The sequence below is a fragment of the Coptis chinensis genome, chromosome 9 (genome assembly GCF_015680905.1).
Source record: "Coptis chinensis isolate HL-2020 chromosome 9, ASM1568090v1, whole genome shotgun sequence".
Lineage (NCBI taxonomy): Eukaryota > Viridiplantae > Streptophyta > Magnoliopsida > Ranunculales > Ranunculaceae > Coptis > Coptis chinensis.
Window position 1 is genome coordinate 46,731,011 of NC_141464.1, and position 23,262 is coordinate 46,754,272.

At 36.9% G+C, this 23,262-nt stretch overlaps 1 long non-coding RNA gene and 1 pseudogene across 1 annotated transcript; one reads left to right on the forward strand and one right to left on the reverse strand.

Moving 5' to 3' along the window:
* Nucleotides 1-228: 228 nt before the first annotated feature.
* LOC147476312 (uncharacterized) lies at nucleotides 229-6,718 on the reverse strand (annotated as a pseudogene).
* A 10,717-nt stretch (nucleotides 6,719-17,435) lies between these two features.
* Nucleotides 17,436-18,343, forward strand: LOC147476313 (uncharacterized). Its single transcript, XR_015207259.1, has 3 exons — nucleotides 17,436-17,563; nucleotides 18,012-18,201; nucleotides 18,288-18,343. It is a non-coding gene; the product is annotated as an uncharacterized LOC147476313 (long non-coding RNA).
* Nucleotides 18,344-23,262: the final 4,919 nt, after the last annotated feature.

The window sequence follows — 23,262 nt, forward strand, 5'->3', positions numbered from 1 at the left end:
AATAAAAGAAGAGTAAAAAGAGTACAATATCAAAAGGCAATAAAAGAAAAGTAAGAAAAGTACAATACTTTTAAACAAAAGGCAATAAAAGAAGAGTAAAAAGAGTACAATATCAAAAGGCAATAAAAACAAAGCCTACAAGTATGAATGTGTGATATACATTTATAAGTATTTGAGAAATATATATTTTTATAGAAGAAAAATAACAAGCTTTTACATTGATTATGATTAATCAATATCAGTATCATTATCACTCGAAAGAATCTCCTCTTCAGTACAATATTCTATCAATGTATCATCTTCTTCAGTGTCATAGTCATTGGTCATAATTGTATCATCAGTCTGGTTAGAGTCCACAATATTGTTAAAGACCTCATTTGCATCAACCTCTCCAGCCTCATCTAGGTTCACATCATCTCTATTCATTTGCACAAGCGTAACTTCATCACTTTGAATTTCATCAACTATGAGTTGCTCCTCTTGTTGATAAGTCTCAGCATTCTGATGTACTCCGATTTCTTCCTCTTTCTCTAGAACATCAAACGAGTTCCTATGAACTATCTTCTGTGCAACTTGCCAATCACCACGCAATTTGGTGTCTGCAATATAGAATACTTGACTTGTTTGTGTGGCCACAAATGGATCATCTTTATACCACTTCCTAGACACATTAACACTAATGAAATATCTATCTACATGGATTCCTGTTTTTTTGTTACTAACATCCCACCAATCACACTTGAAAAGCCAAACTCGTTTTCCAAATATATATTCTAACTCTATAACATTCACCAGGACACCATAAAAGTCGATATCATTTGATTGGTCATCCCCTTTAACAACCACGCCACTATTTTGAGTCCGTAGAGTTTTCTCACGATCCTTGGTATGAAACCTAACTCCATTGATAATGCAACCACTATATCGAGTCACACGATGATCGGGACCGCATGATAGTGAATATAAATCATCGGTTGCCTTAGGAGATTTCTCATAATATAGTTGTTCCATCTATCAAATGGAAAAAAAATTAATTAATAATAATTTAAGATTCTTCGTAATCGAGTGAACCTAACTGCATGTTAACTTAATTTAACACTTACGCGAGCTCGGAACCATTCAACAAAATGTTGTTCCTGCCTTTGTTCTAAATCATGAGAGCTGTGCTTTTGTAGCTCAACCATATGCTCACTGCAAAATGAGTATTATTATCTTTTGTGATTGATTTAACACAATCTACACAAGACACATCTAGTCAGAAAAGACACTTACTCTAAATATGATGATATTTCTTCTAAATTGTTTAACACATAATATCGAGCCTTGTTGAAATCCTTTGAACTCATTGTTATATAATTCGGAGCTCCTAATGGTCTAACATTATGTGAGAAAACATGCAACCCCTTGGTTTGTTTCACTTGACCACCGTCGTAGTTACGATCTTCACGGTTGAACTGCGTTTCAATTCCTTAGAGATACATTGAACAAAAAGTAAGACATTCAGAGTTAACGTACGCTTCTGCAATGGAACCTTCTGGGTGTACCCTATTACGAACATATTGTTTGAGAGTTTTGAGAAATTTGCGATAAAATGTTATATAAGCAAAGTTAGATGAGGGTATCAAAGTATGATAGTATTTTAGCATCAAAATGAGTAGAATATAATTTATGAACTTCACCTCTCAATAGGATACATCCACCGGTATTGTACAGGTCCACCAACTATTGCCTCACGAGGCAAGTGGACTGCCAAGTGGACTGCCAAGTGGACCATGACGTCAAAGAATGCTGGTGGAAAAATCAATTCGAGCTTACAAAGTATCACTGCAATGTCCTTTTCCAATTTCTCGAGTAATTCTACTTTTAACGTTTTGCAGCAAAGCTCTCTAAAGAAGAATCCTAGTTCAATTAGAGCAGAAGATACGTCACTAGCCAAAAAACCACGAAGTGCAACTGGGAGAACTCGTTGTAAAAGTACATGACAATCATGACTCTTCAGTCCATGTATGTCACGCCCCGAGACCCCAGCACACATCCCAAGGACGATGAGTGAATCTCGAGGCTGACACCCTCACAATTCTACCAAAATTTCGGCATAATTTCCTTTGTTTAATCGACCTTCGTAAACCCTAAAACCTGTCATAAACTTGTCATAACCTGGAAATCCTAAACTACAAACTTCCAACAACCATATATATACAACCCAACCTTCTAAACAACATTATATACATCCACCCACTGTTTAAGTGTAACTGCTACTCGAATACATCAAATAAATACATCAAAAGGAGCTGAGCTCTATAAATATACAACCAAAATGCCTAGACTATCTCTATACAACCCAACTACGAACTTGACTCTGTCCTCGTCAAGCATAAGAGAATCCTCCCAAATCGCCATGACCATCATCACTAAGGTTAGGAAAAACCTCCTCCGCAACTGGCTCGTCTGAAATGTTAAGTAGGATGAGCAACAACGATGCCCAGTAAAAACACACATAACCAATAAATAGTCTACTTATAGAAAACATTTAAAACATGCAGGGTTTCTATAATAGTATTCAAATATTGTGACTATGTATATATACATCACTAACTAGTAAAAATCATCTTGACATGCTTCATTGATATACAAAATAGAGTTTTCACAATCATCATACAACTATTGTGGCCGCTGCATCCTATTAGAATGGTGAGGGTACGACTGGTACTCAGACCCCATCCGCGAGCAATCTCGGTTCAATTACTTTCCAAAGTGAACCATGCACCGTTGTTTTCCCGATTTTACCGGAGGAGCTGAAATGCCGTTGTTGTGTTCAGACACACAAAATCCCCAAAGCTTTTAGGGCTCGGTGGGCCTGTGACCCGCGACCCCCATATGCGGGCTGTCACCTAACTTACGGTGGTCAACCGTTCGACGACTGACCGCAGACTGCTTTCGATCCCGACGACACACATCCAGTGGACTAAACTCTCACTCCTCCTGCGTCTAAACCTCAACGAGGTAGCATGTAACCCCACACAAGCTAATCACCATACAAATATGACACGTCAAGCATGGTTATCTAGAAAAGTAGAAAAGGAATTCCCGGACTACATCCAGTGATGCATCCCTTTAAAGGTGGCCCACCACCTCGAAAGGTGTACACCACCAGTTGGAATCTAGAATGAACCGCCGTCTCGAAATTTCGACAACAGGTTCCTTCTTTTTAGGAATTCACAATTCCTTTCTAAATCCCTCGTGATAAGCATAGTAATATCTATATATATACTTTCAGATATTACGCTTGTTTTCCAAATACTATAGATACATATTTAATTTTTCTTTTAAAAACTGCTGTTGATCAGATGTGTGAGTTCCGGATTTCCCCCATCGATCACATACACCCTATGACTCCCAAATGGCCAGTCATAGTAAATGACAACCGATGATTCCCAAACGGCGAATCATCGTAAATAACAACAAACTCTATCCCGGGGACAATCCAAAACCTCACACCTATTTACAAACAACCGGGAAATCCTCACCCGCATACAAAATCCATCTCTCCGTCTCCTTACTGAGACAAGAGACGCGAACCCTTCCCAAAACCAGTTTTTCTCTTTTAACCAAGAAACCAAATCTCCGCTACCCCAATTTTACCAAAAAAACTCATTTCACACGAAAGCTATCTATATATACAGTTTATATCGAGGAAATACAGTGCAAAACATGAATATCATATATACATGCATGGTTGATACGCAACTATCTATTTCCTATTTAAACAATTCAAATCATGCATGAAAATAAGCAGACCATATATTGGTATGTAGGTTCCTACCTTAGCAAGCTCCTTCTCCTCAAGCCCACTTAACCAAATTGAGCCCGCTTAACCAAATCAACTCGAATTCACTCCTATAACAGCATATACATATACGTCGGTTGTTAGAATTGATCGAACAACGAGGAATTCTTAACTAGTGTAAGCCGAGAAGAAATCTCGACGTTAAGAAATTGGTTTCGGGTATTTTTTTCCTATAACTACTGTCAACAGAGCTACAGGCCATTTCGGGCACTGTTACTCTGACGGTCTCTACGGCTATTCCGGGCCATGGCATGCCCTCATATCGACGTCAATCCTATCACATCTCAATTCAAATTCCAAATTTTAACTACAACCAATCCCACGCCCTTTGATTCATATTAAATCTCTCGAAATTCACATTAACAGTTATAAATCGACATGAATCTCTCGAACTTCACATTAACAGTTGTAAATCGACATGAATCTCTCGAATTTGAAATGAATAACCAAAAAAAATTCTTACCAAGTCGGCAAAATCGCTCCTTAGCTTGCTTCTCCACAATTTCGCAGCTCTCCGTCTCCAAACCAGCTACTGCCGACATTAAACAACCAATTTCAATTATTATTATCAATTTTTTTTCCAATACATCACAATCCAATCCAAATTTCAACACTCCAACCATAATAACTTCATCAAACAGAATATAGAACTAGAGAATATCAAATCTCTTACCAAATCAGTAAGAATGCTTCATTCAGCTTTCTTCTCGGCTGATTTCGTTAAGCCATTCCTCTCCAAATAGCTACTGTCGAATTATACAACCACCCCATTCAATATCTCTCATCAAATACAACCTCAAGCTATTGAATTTGAATCTAAACATTAATTTGAAACGAATTTAACTTACCTTTCACGGAACTACGATGAAATTCCACTCAATTTTCGAAGCTGCACACTTGGGTTTATAGTTTCTAAGGATTGGGTGTTCTAATTCTTGGTTTGAATCACTGAATTTGGGGAGAAGGGAGTTTCTCTCTCCTAGGGTTTTAAAGAGGTGCGAATTGGGGAAGAAGAGGTGCGATTTGATTTCGCGATTTTTTGTTTGTTTTTTTTTTTTTGATGCGATACGGTCAAGGCCCAAGCCCAATATGACCCAATTGGGCTTAAGGTCCTAAATACTTCTAACCCCCACTAATTTGACGTCGCGTCGTAATTATTTTTCCGGCCCATCCCGCTAAGTTTAATCTTCTATATTCTATCTCACCGCATACTATAACGATGACCCAATCATCCGTGTAAGCTGTTAACTCGTGCCAGCTTCGAACGCAGAAAACCGCTAACCGACATTTTTGGTCAAATTTTCGTATAATATTTGCTTATCTAACGGGCTTAGGAGTCGGAGTTAAGTTTCCTTAAATTTCGTACGTTGGAAATATAAACCCGACGACCAATTTACATAAATGACCCTAGATTTAATATGAAATTTACAAAATACACTTAATAATAATTCAGGACTTTACAATGTACTTTGCAGTCTGTAACATTTACACATCGAGAAATATTGGACGCATAACCATTTGGAAACTTCACCGTTTTCAACCACTCGCAAAAAATCCTTCTTTCAGCAAGAGACAATGTATAACGTGCAGGGGGTACAACAAATTTATTACCCCTTGGAATTAGATGCAACTCTTGTCTAATACCCAATTCGGCCAAATCCAACCGAGCTTTTGCTGAATCTTTTGTCTTCCCATCTAGGTTCAACAATGTCCCTAAAACACTTTCACAAATATTCTTCTCTGTGTGCATAACATCAATGTTGTGGGGTAATTTAAGGGTACGCCAATAGGGTAATCGAAAAAATATGCTATGTTTTGTCCAGTTCAACTTAGTCTCAGTACGCTTCCTCTTCTTGTATTCTGGACGCTTTCCATACCCTTGTTCCTCAACATGTTCTAACTGCTTTAACACATCTTCCCCAGTTAACTTGTTAGGAGGCAACCTACTCCAATTGTTTCCACTGAATAACTGCCTAGCACGCTTTGTCAAAGGATGTTGTGGCTGCAAAAACCTACAATGGTTCATATAACATAACTTCCTACCATTTTTCAAGTACATAGAACATGTATCCTTGTTGCAAGTTGGACATGCTAGTTTGCCTTTTGTAGACCAACCAGATAAATTAGCAAATGCAGGAAAGTCATTTATAGTCCATAGTAATGCAGCGTGCAACCGAAATGTTTGTTTCGTTACGACATCGTATGTATCCACACCATGTACCCACAGCTCTTTCAGTTCCTCTATTAATGGCTATAAATACACATCAATGTCATTTCCAGGAGCTTTAGGCCCAGGGATAAGGATAGACATGAAAATGAACGGCTCCTTCATACATTTCCAAGGAGGCATATTATACGGCATAAGCGATCTTCGCCGGATGCTATAGATAATCGCTCATGTCGGTCGAAAGGGTTGAACCTGTCACTTGCTAGGCCAAGACGGACATTGCAGGGATCACAAGAAAACCACTCATGTTCCTTGTCAAACTCTTTCCAAGCTTCAGAATCAGCAGGATGTCGAAGTATATTCTCCTCCCCAACTCGCTTCTCCTTGTGCCATCTCATGTCCTCAGCGGTCATCCTCGACATAAATAACCGCTGAAGTCTTGGCTTAAGTGGAAAATACCGTAATACTTTCACGGGTACTTTTTTAGTCTTACCTTCATTAATTTTATACCTCGATGCATTGCAAATAGGGCAATTTTCAAGATCCTTGTTCTCTGTCCCCCAGAAGAGCACACAATCATATTGGCATGCATGTATTGAGATATAACCTAGGCCCAGATCCCGTAGTAATTGCTTAGCCTCATAGTGAGATTTTAGGAGCCTCTCACTTGCAGGTAGTGCTGACTTAACCAACGCAAGGACCATGTCAAAAGATTTGTTGCTCCAACGATTAATTATCTTCAAATGGAACATCTTCATGAGAAAATCCAACGTACTATATTTCTCACACCCGGATAGAGGTTGACGCTTTGTTTAAGAGTCTATCAAATGACATTGTATTTCCATCACTCGTATTATGATGGCCAGCAAATGCACCCCCGTCAGTTGCATCGGGTATGTAACTACTGCTAGCTTCCCCATGTTGGATGTCCGACGTTTGATTGTCTCTATGTGTTGATTGTCTCACATCTTCAAGCATGTCATCCAAACCATCATAGCGTACACCTTCACCACCTAAATCAGTATCATCATCGTCGTCATCACTTGCCACGTCTAAAGGTTCTCCGTGGTATATCCAAGAAGTATAATCTTTGTCAAAACCATTATCATACAAATGATCTTTTACTTCTTGGAAGTGTCGGTACATCCTATTATTGCACTTCTTGCATGGACAATGGGCCCTACCTGCACCGTCTAAATGATTGCTAGCAAGAGCAATAAAATCCCTAATACCTTGGGCATATTGAATAGGCCTATGTGGCATATTCAACCAACTCTTATCCATATTTGTTCCTATTAAAAATTCATTAGACAAAATGATCATTTAACTAAAAAATAATAAATAAGCAACAAACACCATGCATTTCACAACATTTTCCACATTAACCATATTGTCTCCTTATGACTCGAGGATTTAAATGTGTGAGCCTATTTAACATATCACATTCTAAATTAAACGTAAGGTCGTGTTTGTTGGTATTTCTCACCTATTGATTTTCTAGTATGTTACAAGGTTCTAAAAGCATGGTGTGGGACTAAAAACAAGCTATTTCCCTCTCACTACATGCCAAATATATAGGAAGCAAAAATGAGGCTGCTATGACATGTACTTCAAGGCACTGGATTCAAACTCCATTACTAAACTCATTTAAGAATAACAAATACTAAGATACTACCAGACCTCAGATAAACTTGCAATAACTCGTCACTAATCAGACTATTACGAAACTAACTCATAGGTGCTGATAAATGTAAAAATAGTAGAATCCTAATATCATGTTAACAACATTAATACGTAATCCTACCGTTCTTACGTTTAAATCAATTCTTCTTACTCTCAAGTCATAATCATGCAATATAATGAGTAAGGATTCGTTCCACTCTTAAACCCTCAAGACTTAAATTGAATTCAACTAATCAAACCCAAAAGGAACAATGGTGAGAGTAATGATTTGATGTGAATTTTCTATTCTACCATTCCCAACAATTGAATCTAAACAAGACATAATATAAAGATTTGAACTTTATTTGTTTAAACTCAATTTGAAACTGCTCATGCAATAATTGAATTAAACTAATAATGACAAATAAGTAAATCTAAGGATTTAAGCTAATAAATAAATGAAAATGAAACTAGATTATGGAGAACTAATTAACTTTATTTATCTAATAGAACAATAAGAACAAGATATGATTGAATGAATAACAACTATTTTATTTATCTAATGAATGATATTTAATGATTTAAATAACTAAGCTAAAACAAAGAATGAAACTAATTAATGGAATGAAAACTAAGTAATTAACTAATCTAGATCTAACTTTTTCTAACCCTAAACTCCATTAACATTAGCTTCCTAACCTAACTGCCATTAACAAAGAGTCAAGCTTTTGTTTTTATACTTCCAGATCCAAAAATCGTGCATGGGCTTGGAACCATGTTTTGGGTGGAAAAATCGGGCCAAAACCCAATTTCTTTAGTCCAAAATGTGCTCTTCAGCTGCAGTTGGTTTCGACAGATGTTTTGTCCACTTTTGCTCCTCTGATTGGGCCAAGGCTTGGACCATTGGAAAGCTCTTTTCGAGCTGGTCGTTTTGACATAAGCTACTCCCAATTCGAGATCCGAGTCCAAAGATACGACCCCGGAAGTTCTGGCGACTTGTGCACTATTTACGCCCGTGTTGACTTTTCAGCTTTTGGCCGGGCTTTACAAAGGCTTTGTCTCCTTGAATCTTGGCCTTTATTCATAGAACTCCTTAGCAACCGACCTTTGCTCCTTTATCTCGCTAAAGTGGCACATTTCTGCACATAATAGACTTTGAAGCCCGAAATGCATAAAACACGTGTCGGTATTAACTCTTAATTATTACTCACATAATTGGTCTAAAAGTATGATTGTTAAGGGGTTAAAACTACAGTTTTGGGCTCTTATCAAACCACCCCCAAACAGCATTTTGCTTGTCCTCAAGCAAAGATGAGAAATTAGAATAAGTGACCAAAAATGGAGTTCTATCTACTTTCGTTTCGCTGAGTGCGATTGCATTGACCATATGCAACAAGGCCTTAAACCACTAGGAATTCCCTAGTGGGCCGAAGTATAGCCTCGTGAGAGTTTTCCAGTGAAGGTACTCACAAACTTCATCTATACTACAACGACTAAGAAATAAAACTATTATTTCCTCATTCATGTCTCAACTATCTATACATCTCACTAGCAATTGAGTAAGAATAACCAAGTCAAAAACCTAAACTAATATATGCATAATAATCAATCATCTATGATACAAATATATATATTATGAGTAATACTATGAAATGCCTAGCGTGTTCAAGTTTCTGAAAACTTCGAATAAGCGTCCTTAAGTAGGTCCTCACATAAATGTCAAGACAAAACCACTCGATTTTTCGCTCCAAGTTTAGCTACTCCGATTAATGCGGTGGGCACACTTTACCTTACAATCTTAATGACAACAAGGAAGCCGGAGTCGATCAAACACATCTGCCACTTACTATCACACTAACCTATTCCTAATTGAGCTAGAGGTCTTTATTAGGTGTTCATGGGATTAGGAGATGGTTTAAGAAGGAAGGAAATGGATATTCAAAAGGACAAGTCCGAGATAATAGAGTCTTCATATTATGTAACTTAGAAAAACTTTGTTATTTTCTTTTGCTTCTATACTTTGTTTCCATCCTTAGCCATATTTTTTTTTTTCTTTTCTTTGGCTTTTGACTCCCTTTTATTCTATTTTTGGAGTTTTTATTTATTTCTATTTTTTTTTTCTTTTCCTTGGATGGAAACTTCTTTTCTTTTTCTGAAGCAACTAACTAATTTTTGTTTACACAGATTTTTCTCTTCTTCTTTCTTCACTCATTCTATTCTCAGACTTATTCTAGATTGGGTAAGTTGATTTTTTTTTTTTTTTTTTTGTTTTGTTTTGTAACAGGGTAAAGAAATTGTGGTTTATGGAAGGCTAAAGAAAGGCTCAGAGGGGCGACTAGCGGAAAATAATTCATAGGTTTGAATTTTTGGCTATATCGATCCAAAGAGGGCCTAAATTCTTGCTTAGGATATGGCATAGTGATCAAGCAAGTGGATGTGTGATTTCTCTATCCGGATTTTACTTCTCCCTTGTGTCATTTCTCAAATGTTTCGCTCATATAAGGCTTTAGGCTATATTTTCACAGGATTTGTAGAATAAGTACTCTAGCCTAGATTTCAGAAACTTACTACTAACAATCATAGATACTCATGTAATATATTTATAGATAGATGCAAAGATTATTACCTACATATTAACCTAAGTTTCTAACAATTATTCCGATGCAAAAAGCTACGGAGACTTCTAGATTGTTAAGAGCATGAGAAAGAAAACAATACCAATATTCCTAAGTGTATAGCATAAACTTATTTATTTATATTTTTGAAATTTTTAACTTGAAAACAAATGCATATTATACATATCTATATCCTAACAGATGCCTTAATTACACGTATTTCTATGCTGAACAAGAAGCATGCTTTGTCCTCAAAGCATTTAAATAAAGAGGGTAGAAAAATACCATGGAAATCGTGAAATTCGAACATCCGCAAAACAAGGTTAGAACATACTAATATAGGAAATAAAAAACTGACGAACTCTATAAGAGTTCCACCCATTATGGGGTTAACAATTAAATTGCTTGGGACATAAGCGCATTACACTAACCTGAAACTAAAAACTTACCTCCACTCCAAATAAGCATTTCGTCATCCTCCTCTTCTATAAAGAAGTGAGGTTCCTTCAGCATCCCCGCCATGCCATTATAATTTGCCAATCTTGCCGCCATTTATCATCTACGGATCCTAACCTGTTAAGCGCCACTTGGTCGGATGGGGTAAGGTGCAACCTGATGAGGTTGTATCCTCCACCATTGCCAAGTCATTGCACGGAAATATCGAATAATAGAATTGGTGGGTCTCACAATGTCGACCCCAACCCAGTCCGTGAAACGGGCACAAAAAACAGGGAAGAAACATAGTATAATACGGCAAAGTAATATAGGCATAAGAAGATACTTATGCCTCATGCTATGGGCTCGTGCTAAACTAGACATTAAGGTCTTAGGAAGGTCATATAGCAGGCGCTCCTCAGCCTAAAGCAAGGAAAACATCGCAAAGTGGCATCATTTGCGTAAGAAAAATGCCACTCCCCTAATATGTTTAGCATGATAAAGAACATTACCAGATCACATTAAGGGACAAGCTACCAAGGGCTACGTTATATGTCCCTTGGTCCTCTACACGGAAAATGCTGGACCCATAAGCCTCATGCAAAAGTCATAAGTGTAGACATGCATATTATCTACCCAATAGCATCATGGGTCTTGTATTTCAAATGGGCATGGCAAGTCCAAGAACAAATGCTAGCAAGAACCATAAGCGGTTCCCGGCCTACGTGTGTGATCACCTCGTGAAACCAAGCACCATAAGTAGTGCTTTGAAACAAATCTTTGAAAGACTGTTCGGTATTATTGTAGGAGATGTCATCTCAAAACTACGCCTGGAACAAATTGAAATCACCCGAAACAACCCGCAGAAAACCGGAAATTTCCCCGGTCTATGGAAGTCGTCGCCGAGCGCGCGCTTTACTTGAAGCGAGCGCTCAAGATTTTGGAATTCCAGTGTTTGAGCCGAAGTCAGCTACTCACCTTGAGCGCTGAAAGTGCACTCCTCCAGGGCGCAAGCGCGCTCCGAGGTGCTGATTTGTGAAAATGGTGAAGAACAACGGGAAACGTGGGAGTGAAAGGTGAGAGATGGAAGTTAGGTGTAGTGTAGGTTGTGAGTGTAGAATGAATGCAGCTTTTATAGGTTTTGAATTGTTAAAACGAATCGGTAGGTTGCCAAAAAGCTTTAAGGCAATTTCCGGAAACAATAAAATTTTCGAACCCGAAAACGGAAACAACTCATATTCTTGATTCTATAACAACCCTAATATCTTTTATACTGGATTTAGACTAGTAACTTCTAAACTCTCTTAGATTTCATCATACCACCACATCTAATCATAGGTATGCCAATTACGATAATATTCTCAACCTTCACTCCAAAACAAACTCTAAAATGGAGGATCTTCTACAAATCATGATAGAATAAATAATACCACCCCAAAACAATTCGGAAGGTGGGATTAACAATAAAATCCATGCACAATTTGAAAAGAACAACAACATTATATTAAAATTGAAATTCAAACAACATTTAACTACCAAATTCAAAGTTAACTACGAATTTAACAACGTAATATCCTATCTACTAAAAATAATAAAAGACAACATCAAAACAACAAACAAAGATAAATCTAGCTACTCTTAAAGGGAGCGAGGTGGGGATAAGAATAGGAAGTTTAGTGATCAAGCATGGAAAAACCAAACACCCCACCCCAAACAAATTTTGAAAAACAGTTTGTAAAAATTTGTTTTAAAACGGGTCTTTTTTAAAGTCGATTCCCTAGACTTAAAGTGACATATATGTATTTACATGCAGGTTCCCATATATCAATAATCTAAAAAGTTGTGGGTCTTTCCACAAATAATTAACATGGAATGCACCATCAAACAGAATTAAGCACCAAGATTTCCTATGACGTAGCCTAGTGGAATGAGAGTAAAGCCTTATAGATCTAAAACCAAATCGAAAGCATACTGCTTCTTCTTTGTCCTCCCACGGCGGGGATGCCAAGTAAATGAACGTGAGAAAATTGATGGTTGTGGAAGATACGTAGGATGTGGATAATTTTGAGAAGGAAAAAATGGAAAAAATGAAAAAGTTTCAGGTGGCTTGTCCTTGGGTGTTACTTCTTCACTAGTTGGTTTTAGATAGTTATGAAGCATAGGAGAAACGCCAAGGTCAAGTACAAACTCAATGGTTCTTTGAAAAGGTAGAGGGTGAGGGACATGCGTGATGGAAGGTGAATGAGTGACATGAGGATGTGAGGTGGGTGAATGGTGTTCAACTAGTGTTCTTAGGTCTATATCATCGAGGCCTTTGAGATATGCAAGACATTCCTCAATAGGTGGGTAAGAAGAATCACCGGGATAGAGGAGAAAAATTCTTCTTCCGTCATGGCGTCAAGAGATGAATGGATGTCAATAGGAGAGAACTTCATGCGAGGCGCAAAAGAAGGGTTGCAAAAAGAGTCGAAGGAAATCCTCCTTGATGTTATCTACGCCTAGGGAGTAGAAATTGTGATCCTTGTCTTCTTCCATAAGAGGGGTATCTACTAGTGTGGGGGGACTAAAGTGTCACCGCACTAATGTGAGGTACAAAACTCTCAATGGACTTCACTTCCCCTTCTACAGGCAAACCTAGTTGTCCCTGTGTTTGTCTAAACATGTTAACTTCTACAGAAAGATTTCCAAAAGTAAGAGTCATTGAGCCATCCCGACAATTAATTTGGGCATTGGCGGTTGCCAAGAAAGGACGCCCTAAGATGATGGGAATGGAATCATGAGCAACTTCTGTGTCAAGAATAACAAAGTTGGTTGGATAGTAAAAATCCTGAACTTTAACGAGAATATTTTCAACTACACCCTTGGGATACTTAATAGAACGATCGGCTAAGTGCAAAGTTATTTTGGTTGGTTGAAGTTTTGTTAGACCTAGTTGTTTATATAAATAAAAATGGAGTAAGTTAACACTCGCCCCCAGGTCTAATAAAGCAGTTGTTATGAAGGTATCACCTAAGGTGCATTGATGATAGGATCGACCAGGGTCTTTTGTACTTAACAATTCCATTATGTTCAGATAAAGAGGGATATTGTTCAGTTAAGAATGCTTCGTGGGGTATGTTGGTTTTCCTCTTCTTGGTGCACAACTCTTTTAGAAACTTAGCGTGTCCAGGTATACTTTTTATAGCTTCTAGAAAAGGTAGGTTTATAGTCAAATTTTTAAACACTTCCCTAATCTCATCAAAATTCTCGTCCTTTTTAAACACAACTAGTCTTTTTGGGATATGGTGCTTTATCACTATTTTTGAAGGGGATAAAAGTTTTATTAGTCTTTGCTTTATCTCTAGCCGTTTTCCAACTAGGTGTCCATCTTGGAACCTCTACGGGTGTAGGGTATTCACTTTCTATTATTGGGTCTTGCAATGCTTTCCCTTTTGGTTGTGGTTTAACCGGGTACTTCTACAAAGTAGGTCTTCGGTTTCTATTATAGTATTTGGTATGGCATCATTTTTAGTTTGCGGGTAATCTTTAAGCATAGTCACTTGGTTATCAACTACTCACCTACGAGCGAAGGTAGTGACTGCCAGAGGTCCCCTTGGTTTATATTACCATTACAAGTAAAATCGCTTTTATTTCAAAGGCGGTGTTTGTTGACTTAGGATTAGGCACTGCTTGACTTGGAAACACGCCGGTTTGGTTATTATTTTGGTTAGAAGACATGTCAATAACCTTTTGGCACAAAGACTGCATCATTTGCATCATTTGTTTCATCATATTAGAGTTTTGATCATGCTGATCTTTCATCAAGTTGGAGTTTTGTTGCATAATTTAATTTTGTTTCTCCAACAAGGTCACTACTACTTTGTCTGTAGATGGTTGTATTGGAATTAAAGCTTGTTGAAATGCTCATGTCTTGATGTTGATAGTTAAGGTTCGGGTACTAAACCTCTATTCTGGTCACCTAAGTTCCCTTGTCCTTGATGTTGAGTTAACTGGTTAAAGTGTGATGGTGGTGGTGGTGGTGTTTGTGCATAGACAAGAGGACAATAAAAGTCGGAATGCTCAAGACTACAAATGCACATTACAACGAGTAGAGTTAATGTTCATGACCGGAGTGGGTTGTTGTTGAAACGAGATGGCATCTACCTTTTAGTGAGGGCATCGATAAAGAGTTTTCAGCTTCGGGATCATGTTTAACCTCAAGAGAAGAAGGAGAGGAGCGGGAGGAATCGCTTCCTCCCCAATTGTTGTTCTTCTTAGATTGATCTTCTAAGAATTTATAAGCCTCTAAGGCTCCTTTACTAAGAAAACTACCCCCAGTCATGATATCTAGAACCTCCTTATGATAATGTGAAAGCCCCTTGAAGAAAGCACGAACAAGCGTGTCTTTCGCAAGATTATGATGCGGGCATTCAATGAGAAGATCAGTGAAACGATTCCATGCCTCTGAAAAGGATTCATGAGGATTATAGTGGAAGAAATGAATCCTGTGAAGCATTTCATCTGTCTTCAGTGGTGGGTAAAACTGTTCCATGAACAATTGAACAAGTTGAGCCCATGAGTCCACAGAGTTTGGCGTTTGGGCAGTTAACCAAGACGCCGCCTTGTCGGCTAGGGTGAAAGGAAACACCCTAAGTTTAACTTGATATGGACTTATGCTAGGATGATGGAATGTAGTGAGAACTTGGTCTATCCTACGCATATGCTGGTAAGGCTTCTCGTGGTCGAAACCATGAAAAATCGGTAACAAGTTAAATATATTAGGGGGGATTCGAAAATCCCCCACTAGGTCTGCAAGAACGATGCACGACTTAGGGCCATCGTTTAGGGCTTTATAAAAATCAGAGAGAGGAGTCTCTTGTTCTTTAGCCATTGATGCAAGTGTAGTGTGTGAAATTCTAGATAGGCGTGTTGTATTTATTTCTATGAAAAACAAACCTGATTATACTAGAATTAAAACTCCTCTGACAGAAGAGGTGAGGAGTGGAAGAAGGAGTACCTAAATGCCTCCTTGCTACGCGTTTGAATAAGCGTCTTGTATCGCCATCTCATCTCATATTTAACAAGTTAGAAACACTGAGTAACTTGAAGACATAAAAATTTGCATTTACCTATGAAAATTGGGCTGTTCACACTGAATTTTCCCTTGAGGGCGCGAGTGCCCTCTGTTTGGGCTCGGGTGCCCTCTGTTTTGTCGAAAGTCCAGTGTTTTGGGCGCGGTCGCGCTCGGTTTGGGCGCGGGTCGCACTCCAGAGTTTTCAAGTTTTAGGCCTTTTATCGTACTCCAAAAAATCTGAAATTTTTACAGTAATTTTCTAAGACGTCTATCAAGTAGCCTGTAAAATTTCAGATCAATCGGACCTGTGAAAGTCCCTCTACAGCCCTTCAAAGTTTGCAAAACGGTTTTCGGACACAATACAAACAACCGAATGGTTAACCCATCAAAACAAATCCAAAAATTGCCAAATTTTTACTGGAGACTCCTGACAGATCCTAATTGTTCCAGTAAAAAATTTAGAGCAATTGGAGTTCTACAACCTCTCCTTATTGGCTGGTGTTCCAGATATTAAGTGTTTGCAACACTGCAGAAACACACTGGAAACACTCTACTATTTAGGAGGTCAAAACAAATCAAAAACTCATCAAATTTTTACTACAAACTACTGACTTAGGATAGATACTCCTGTAAAAATTATAGAATTTTTAGAACTCCCTAAGTAACCTTACTCGTCTGTTTTTCAAGAACATACGGTGTGAAAACTAAAATGCAGCACTGTAAAGATCGTATTTTTTTCACAAGGTAAACCAACTTTGAAAAATCTGAAAATATTCCAGTAAATCAACAACACATTAAATATTATGTATGAAAATTTTCAGAATTTTCGAAAATTTAGAAATACCTTCACTGCAGTGTTTTTCTCTGTGAATCCGCAGCCCCTATGCCTAAAACAGTGAACAGTTCCGAAAATTCAAGAAACAAGAATGAAAAATTAAAAAGGGTGGGGGTAGAGAATGGGGATTGCCCCTTGGATTCAAGCAATTGAATTCTTGTCATGAACGAGATTAAGATGGCAGCAAGCCATTTGATAAATGTAAAAATAGTAGAATCCTAATATCATGTTAACAACACTAATACATAATCCTACCGTTCTTACGTTTAAATCAATTCTTCTTACTCTCAAGTCATAATCATGCAATATAATGAGTAAGGATTCGTTCCACTCTTAAACCCTCAAGACTTAAATTGAATTCAACTAATCAAACCCAAAAGGAACAATGGTGAGAGTAATGATTTGATGTGAATTTTCTATTCTACCATTCCCAACAATTGAATCTAAACAAGACATAATATAAAGATTTGAACTTTATTTGTTTAAACTCAATTTGAAACTACTCATGCAATAATTGAATTAAACTAATAATAACAAATAAACACTACACCATAATAGGATATTTGCAACACGCACATTTTTTGCTTTGCAACGGTTATTTACCGTTAGTAAGTTGCCAACGCTATATAAGCGTTAGCAATGTTGTAAAACGTTACTTTATTTTGGTGAATTTATGGAATTAATTGCTAACGCTTGAAAACCGTTTGAGAAGTGTTACAAATCCAAAAAACCAAAACAAGATCGAAATTTCGAAAACAGGTAAACAAAAATGAAATCGCGCTCGTATATAAAAAACCTCTCTTTCTCTCTCACAGCTGCTAGGTTAGGGTTTTCTTATGGTGACCTAACCTAAGAATGCTTCCCTCCGTGAAATCTCCATTCTCTCTCCTTCAATCCTCCGTGAAATATCCATTCTCAGAATGTTTTCTCTAGATCCCTCCGTCGTCAGGTTTAAATAATCAATCTTTATTTATTATTATTAGGGTTTAATTAGTTTTTTTTTTTTGTTCAAATTAGATTGTTGGATGTTAAACAAGCACAGAATAAAGAAGGGAAAACTGTTCTGTATCTTGTTTTTGAATACATGAACACTGATTTGAAGAAGTTTATGCAGAGTTTTCGTAATAAGGGGAGATTTCCATGTTTAGATCAAAACTCAACATGAGTTCAGATCGTTCACTTGACTAATGATCTGTTAATCGATTTCACTTGTTGTGGATTTCATTTCTAGTTGTTTTTCACTTCATAACTGAGTGTTTTTCAGTTTTCATCGTTAATTAGAGTGAAACTTGTGTTTGATTAACTTCAGATCTGAGAATATTTGTTGATTGTTCTCAATGAAACAGAAACGATACTATTTCAACCTAATTTTGACGTTTCTGTTTGTTTATTTATAGTGATTTCACAAGAAATCAATGCTAGAGTTGTTAAGAAGCTTCAAGATGCAGGTATCTACACCTGCAATGGCTTGATGATGCAAACTAAGAAGGTGAAACTACTTCACAACTCGAATTTGCTGCTATTGTTGAAGTTTTGTGCCTTTTATGATAATTTAGAGATAAGTAGAGAGCTCAAATGCCTAATATGGTAATAATTATCTATGAAATAGACTTTTCAATTTTCTCTCAAATATTTTGTTCTTGAATCTTGGGATATTCTTTTTTCTGTTGCAGTTTGAGTTTCTATTGAAATCGGCAGTATCGTTAACATGCAACCATGTCTTCTGCAAGTAAGTAGAAACAATCAATTTCCCTTTTTTTTTGTTTCTATTTTAAAATTCTATTTGTTTTAATTTTCTTTCCCTCTTGTTTTCAGTTTATGCACTACTGAATCCATGAAGTCGATTTGCATTGCCCAAGGTGTAAAGTTCAGATCGGGCGAAGGGGGTCGGTGTTTTTTTCTTTCAGTTTTATAATTTACACTTTAGCTTTGATTAGGTTAACATAACCCAGAATGAAATTTTGTGCTTTGATACATGCATCACAGTATTAGAAACTTGGAATGAATCTAAATGATGGACTTTACACTTATAATGTGGTTCACTCTTTTGATGTTTGGACTCTAGACAGCTTCTCAAAACTTTGTCAACCTACTTAATGACATTATGCATTTATGCCTATGTTGATATACCACCTGTTAGAAAGGTCATTGTTGTTGATATATAGTTAAACAAATGCCTTACACAAAATCTTTGAGTTTTGCTAAAGGATGTGTGGTAAACCATTTTGCAGAGTCAGTAGTTTTTAAAGGAGATAAGGGTTAGAAGAAAGTTGAATGACTTCTTTTTAGTTTTATACGAACAACACTTAGAATTTTACACAGCCGTATTTACAATAAAAGTAGCTCTTATTTGATCAAATCGTAGCACCAAAAAGGTCTAAAGATATTGGTTTTATCATTCTCATTAGGATGCACAGATGCAGTTCTGCTTTCTTTTTCATAGAAAATAAGAAAGCATTTCTCCTACTTTGCCTCAAGAAATAAATTTATTTTGTTCAATCTATGATTAACGAAAACTTAGTAGTTATTTGATTAATCAACCTTATGGTTGACTTTCATGTTCCATTCTTTGACATCTTAAAGTTAATTGAAAGAGATTCTGCATTATTATTCAATGTCGGCGTGCTCTAATATTTATCCAATATTTGACAAGCATATGTCTTGGCTTTTTCATACTAGTGTTTGTGCATCAGATAGATAATGCTAAGTCCTTTTCATCTTCAAATTATTCACTTTCTCGTGATTATGACACAACATTGAGTCCGAGTCTGCCACAAGAATTCAATAACTAATTTGTGTCAATAATCTCCCTTCTTTCATAACTATCTGTGGACCATGGTTTTGGTGCCATATCGTGGGTTTTAAACCATAAATCATCATTATCCTATGAGTCCATTCCTTTCATGTCTGAGATACACAATCCTTTTTAAGGGTCTGATAGGGATGGTGCAAATTGCATGAAGGGATATATCAATGACTGTTGATAAGATACTAAACTTAAACGAAATAATTATGAGATTGAAGACTGTGAATTACTTATTAAACAAAGACATGTTTAGCTAGGTTTTGTGCTCAACGTTATTGTTTTCTTATCTGAGAAGATTGGCTCTGTTTTGGTTGTTTGAGGTAATGTCTTAAAGACAATTTGAAGACAACATATTAGAAATGTTTTGGTGTTTGACTGATTGGATATTGGATGTAACTGGCGTTGGAATGAAGTAGTTAAACACTACTGATCGGATGGTTGTTAATTGTGGTCCACTAATGAGTTGTGACCTTTATCCCATGGTGGTTTCTCCACTTATGGTAATTGTTGGATGGATGGCTAGTATATTGGAATGACTACGCTATTGGAATTTTGATGTGGACTTCTCCAACCATTTGGGTATACAACTCATTTAAAAAACAAAAGGTGCAAAACTGAAAAGAAACATGTGAAACAAACAACTGAAATTACAAAATGTTATATGCAAACCTACAAAACTTGATTGATTATCTGGTTAGTGGAAACACACTAGCCATTAGTGTTTGATCTGTGCAGCAAGACTACTGCTATAGTGCTGCATAATGGTTGGTTTTTTGATATGCACAGTACGATAGTCAAGTCACATTCATTATACGCTCTTAATAATCTTTTCTTGAACCACCAAAGTCATTGATTTTGTGTCTGTGTGTGGGAGAGAGATTTTGTTAATTATTTCCTACAGATGTTTTAGGTTAAATTGATGGGCGGTATATGGCATCAGGTGATGATGAGGGTACAATCATGATGCGGGATCTTTCAAGTGGTCGTTGTATTACACCTTTAAGGGGCACACCTCGTGTATTCGAGCATGATTAGTTCATGTAAACTTGGTATCATAATGCTTTTGTGTATTCCTTCTATAGTACCAATCTTCATAATGCAACACATGTACACAAATTTTTGTTTTTTTTTTCATGTTCACCACACCATAACAGCATATTTGTGAGACTAGCAATTTTTTAATTGTGACGGCATATTGGCGTCAGAAACGTTGTGACGGTAATTTGGCGTCAGTAATTGATGAAAATAGTCAGAAAAATACTGAGATTTACTTGATTTAATTCTAGCATTTATTCTGAAACAAACCCACGGCTAGTTGGCGTCAGAATTAAGGCACGTGTTAGGTCACGCAACTTCAAAGGGCAGCTCTCGTAAATTTGTAACAAAGTTTTATCGATCTCGTCAATCTCTTCCATCAACACCATTATTTAGAAGAACAAGAAACCCAAACCTCCCCCACCAAAACTTCTTCTTCATCTTCTTCTAACGCTGTGACACTTCTCTATTGGCGAAGAGTCTTACTCACATCCATAAATACTGGTTCGGTTTGCCCAAATCTCTCTCTCTCTCTTCGAATTTTAAGGCCCTAATTTTAAAACCCTTAATTTTGAAACACCTAATTTTGAACAATGGTCGTTCAATTTGGTTATTTTTTTATTAGTTGAAGATTCTCATAAATTGATTTTGGGTTTTGCAATTCACTGATTTGGGGGTTTCATGTCAGTTTCGAGCTTCTCATTGAAGTCATGTCACTTTGTCTTTGTGTACATGTGCAGGCATTTGATTATGGACTGATACAGTCCGGCTTTGTCCGAATAGAACAAAGAAGTTTCCTCATTCTCAGTAGTTATTGATAGAATTTTTGTTCCTTGCTTCTCTTCAAAGGAATCACTCTTATTTGTATGCTTGGCGATTCGTTCTTAGGGGTAGGTCCGCTTTGACCACGAAGCATGGGAAACCCGATCAAGCAACAAAAGTAAGCATATTATCTGAAATTCGTAGGATTTGTGGGTTAGCACATGTTATACATTACTGACTTTCTTTTCAAGATGGATCACTTACTAAACGACTGTATTTTGGGTGGAACCTTACGTCATATTCTCTAGATGTTTCTCCTGAATCTATCATATTGTTATCAAGCATTAGATTGTTGAAGGTGGTCAAGATTTTTGAATAGCATGATTTTGCTGTGGTGGCTCACTAATTGAATGATTTAGAAACATACTACTAAATGAAAGTAGCATAGGTGAACTTTAACTTGAAGGTACTTGCATATCTTGCCACCCATCGATCCCACCGGAGAAAAAAGTCTCATATAGTGATTATATTTGTTGAATACTACTTTCAACTCTTATTATGTTTAGTAACTGTAATTTTTATGCAAATACTCTAATGTTTGTCTTTTGAGCTGGTGATTAAACTTGTTAGCTTTCCTATTTAATAAGCAGTTCAGTTTCCAAAACACTAGTTTAGGTTTGGGCTACTGGGACACTTGCCTTGGAAATATCATTACCTTTCACCGGGGGTTACTGTAGCTTTGCAGCTCAGTAGAAAAGATTGTTAACCTATGATTTTAGATGGTTTCATGGTCTTTGCGATCATCTGATGCACGCTCTCACATTTGCAGCCTGCGAGTTTGCTCTCTCCAATCCAATACTTAAAGCCCGATAGGATGATATCGTATGATGTGCCAACTTCTTTGTACAGGTTTGTTTGACCAGGAAATTCTTCTTTCATCTGTATATCTATGTTTGTAAATATGAAAGTTAAGGGCCTTTTAGTTTTAAAAGCAAGACATAAAACACTTTACTTACATAGTGATACTGTGAAATGTGGTAGTTGGGTATTAAACTTGATCAGCACCATTGAATCAGGTGTGTGATGCTACCATTCAACAGATCTTTTCTTCTGGAAATAAGAAAAGTATGGTTGTGTCCTGACTTGGTAGAACTTGAGACTTTTCTTTAGATGATATATGAACAGGTGGTTGAGGGTCTGTAAATTTTCAGACTCTATTATCGTACTTGTAATAACAATTAATGATGTTTCTCTTTCTGTGAAAGCAACACTAACCATGCACATGACCAACCTGCTCATCTACGCCTGAGGGATCCTGCAATACCTGAACTTGTAAATCTACCACATTATGCTGGACCTGAATCAAGATATTGTCCTGCACGTGTATATGAGTAATAACATGTTTTCCATGGTTTGGATTATAAATTATAAATGTTCATATTCAGTACATTTTATCTAAAGTCTATTTCTTATTGTCCCAAAACTAATGTATATCAAAGACGATGAAGGCCATCCAAAGCTGCAGATCAATGCTCAAAATTGCCACCACTGCAAGGTATTTTACCGATTCCACTAAGTCATAGCCTTAACGAGGGATAACATGGTCTAACTATCATTTTATATCCAAATTCTAGCCTATCCAATCCTGGTGACTTCTGCAACATTACCCTTGCACATCTGTCTAGACTGTTCTATCCTAAGCTATGTTACAACTTGTTTTGGAACTAAAACAAAACATCACTGGGTTACTCCTAATGTGCTGGAACTTTCATGTGCCTAACTTTGACCGGTTAAACCCACATACTGATGCCACATCAACCATCCTGTCCCTCCTGCTCACTGAATTTCTTGTACTTATATTCAAATATATTTTACTATTTGTTCAAACGTCTTAAACCAATTGCATGCATTTTTTTTATCTTCAGGCATGTGACATCAAAGATCGAAAGCAGAACATTGAGTGGTTATAGTGTGTCATGTTTTTTTTATCTGCAATATCTTATAATGTGTCGTTTTATAAACAATGAGCACTTACTTAGATGGCT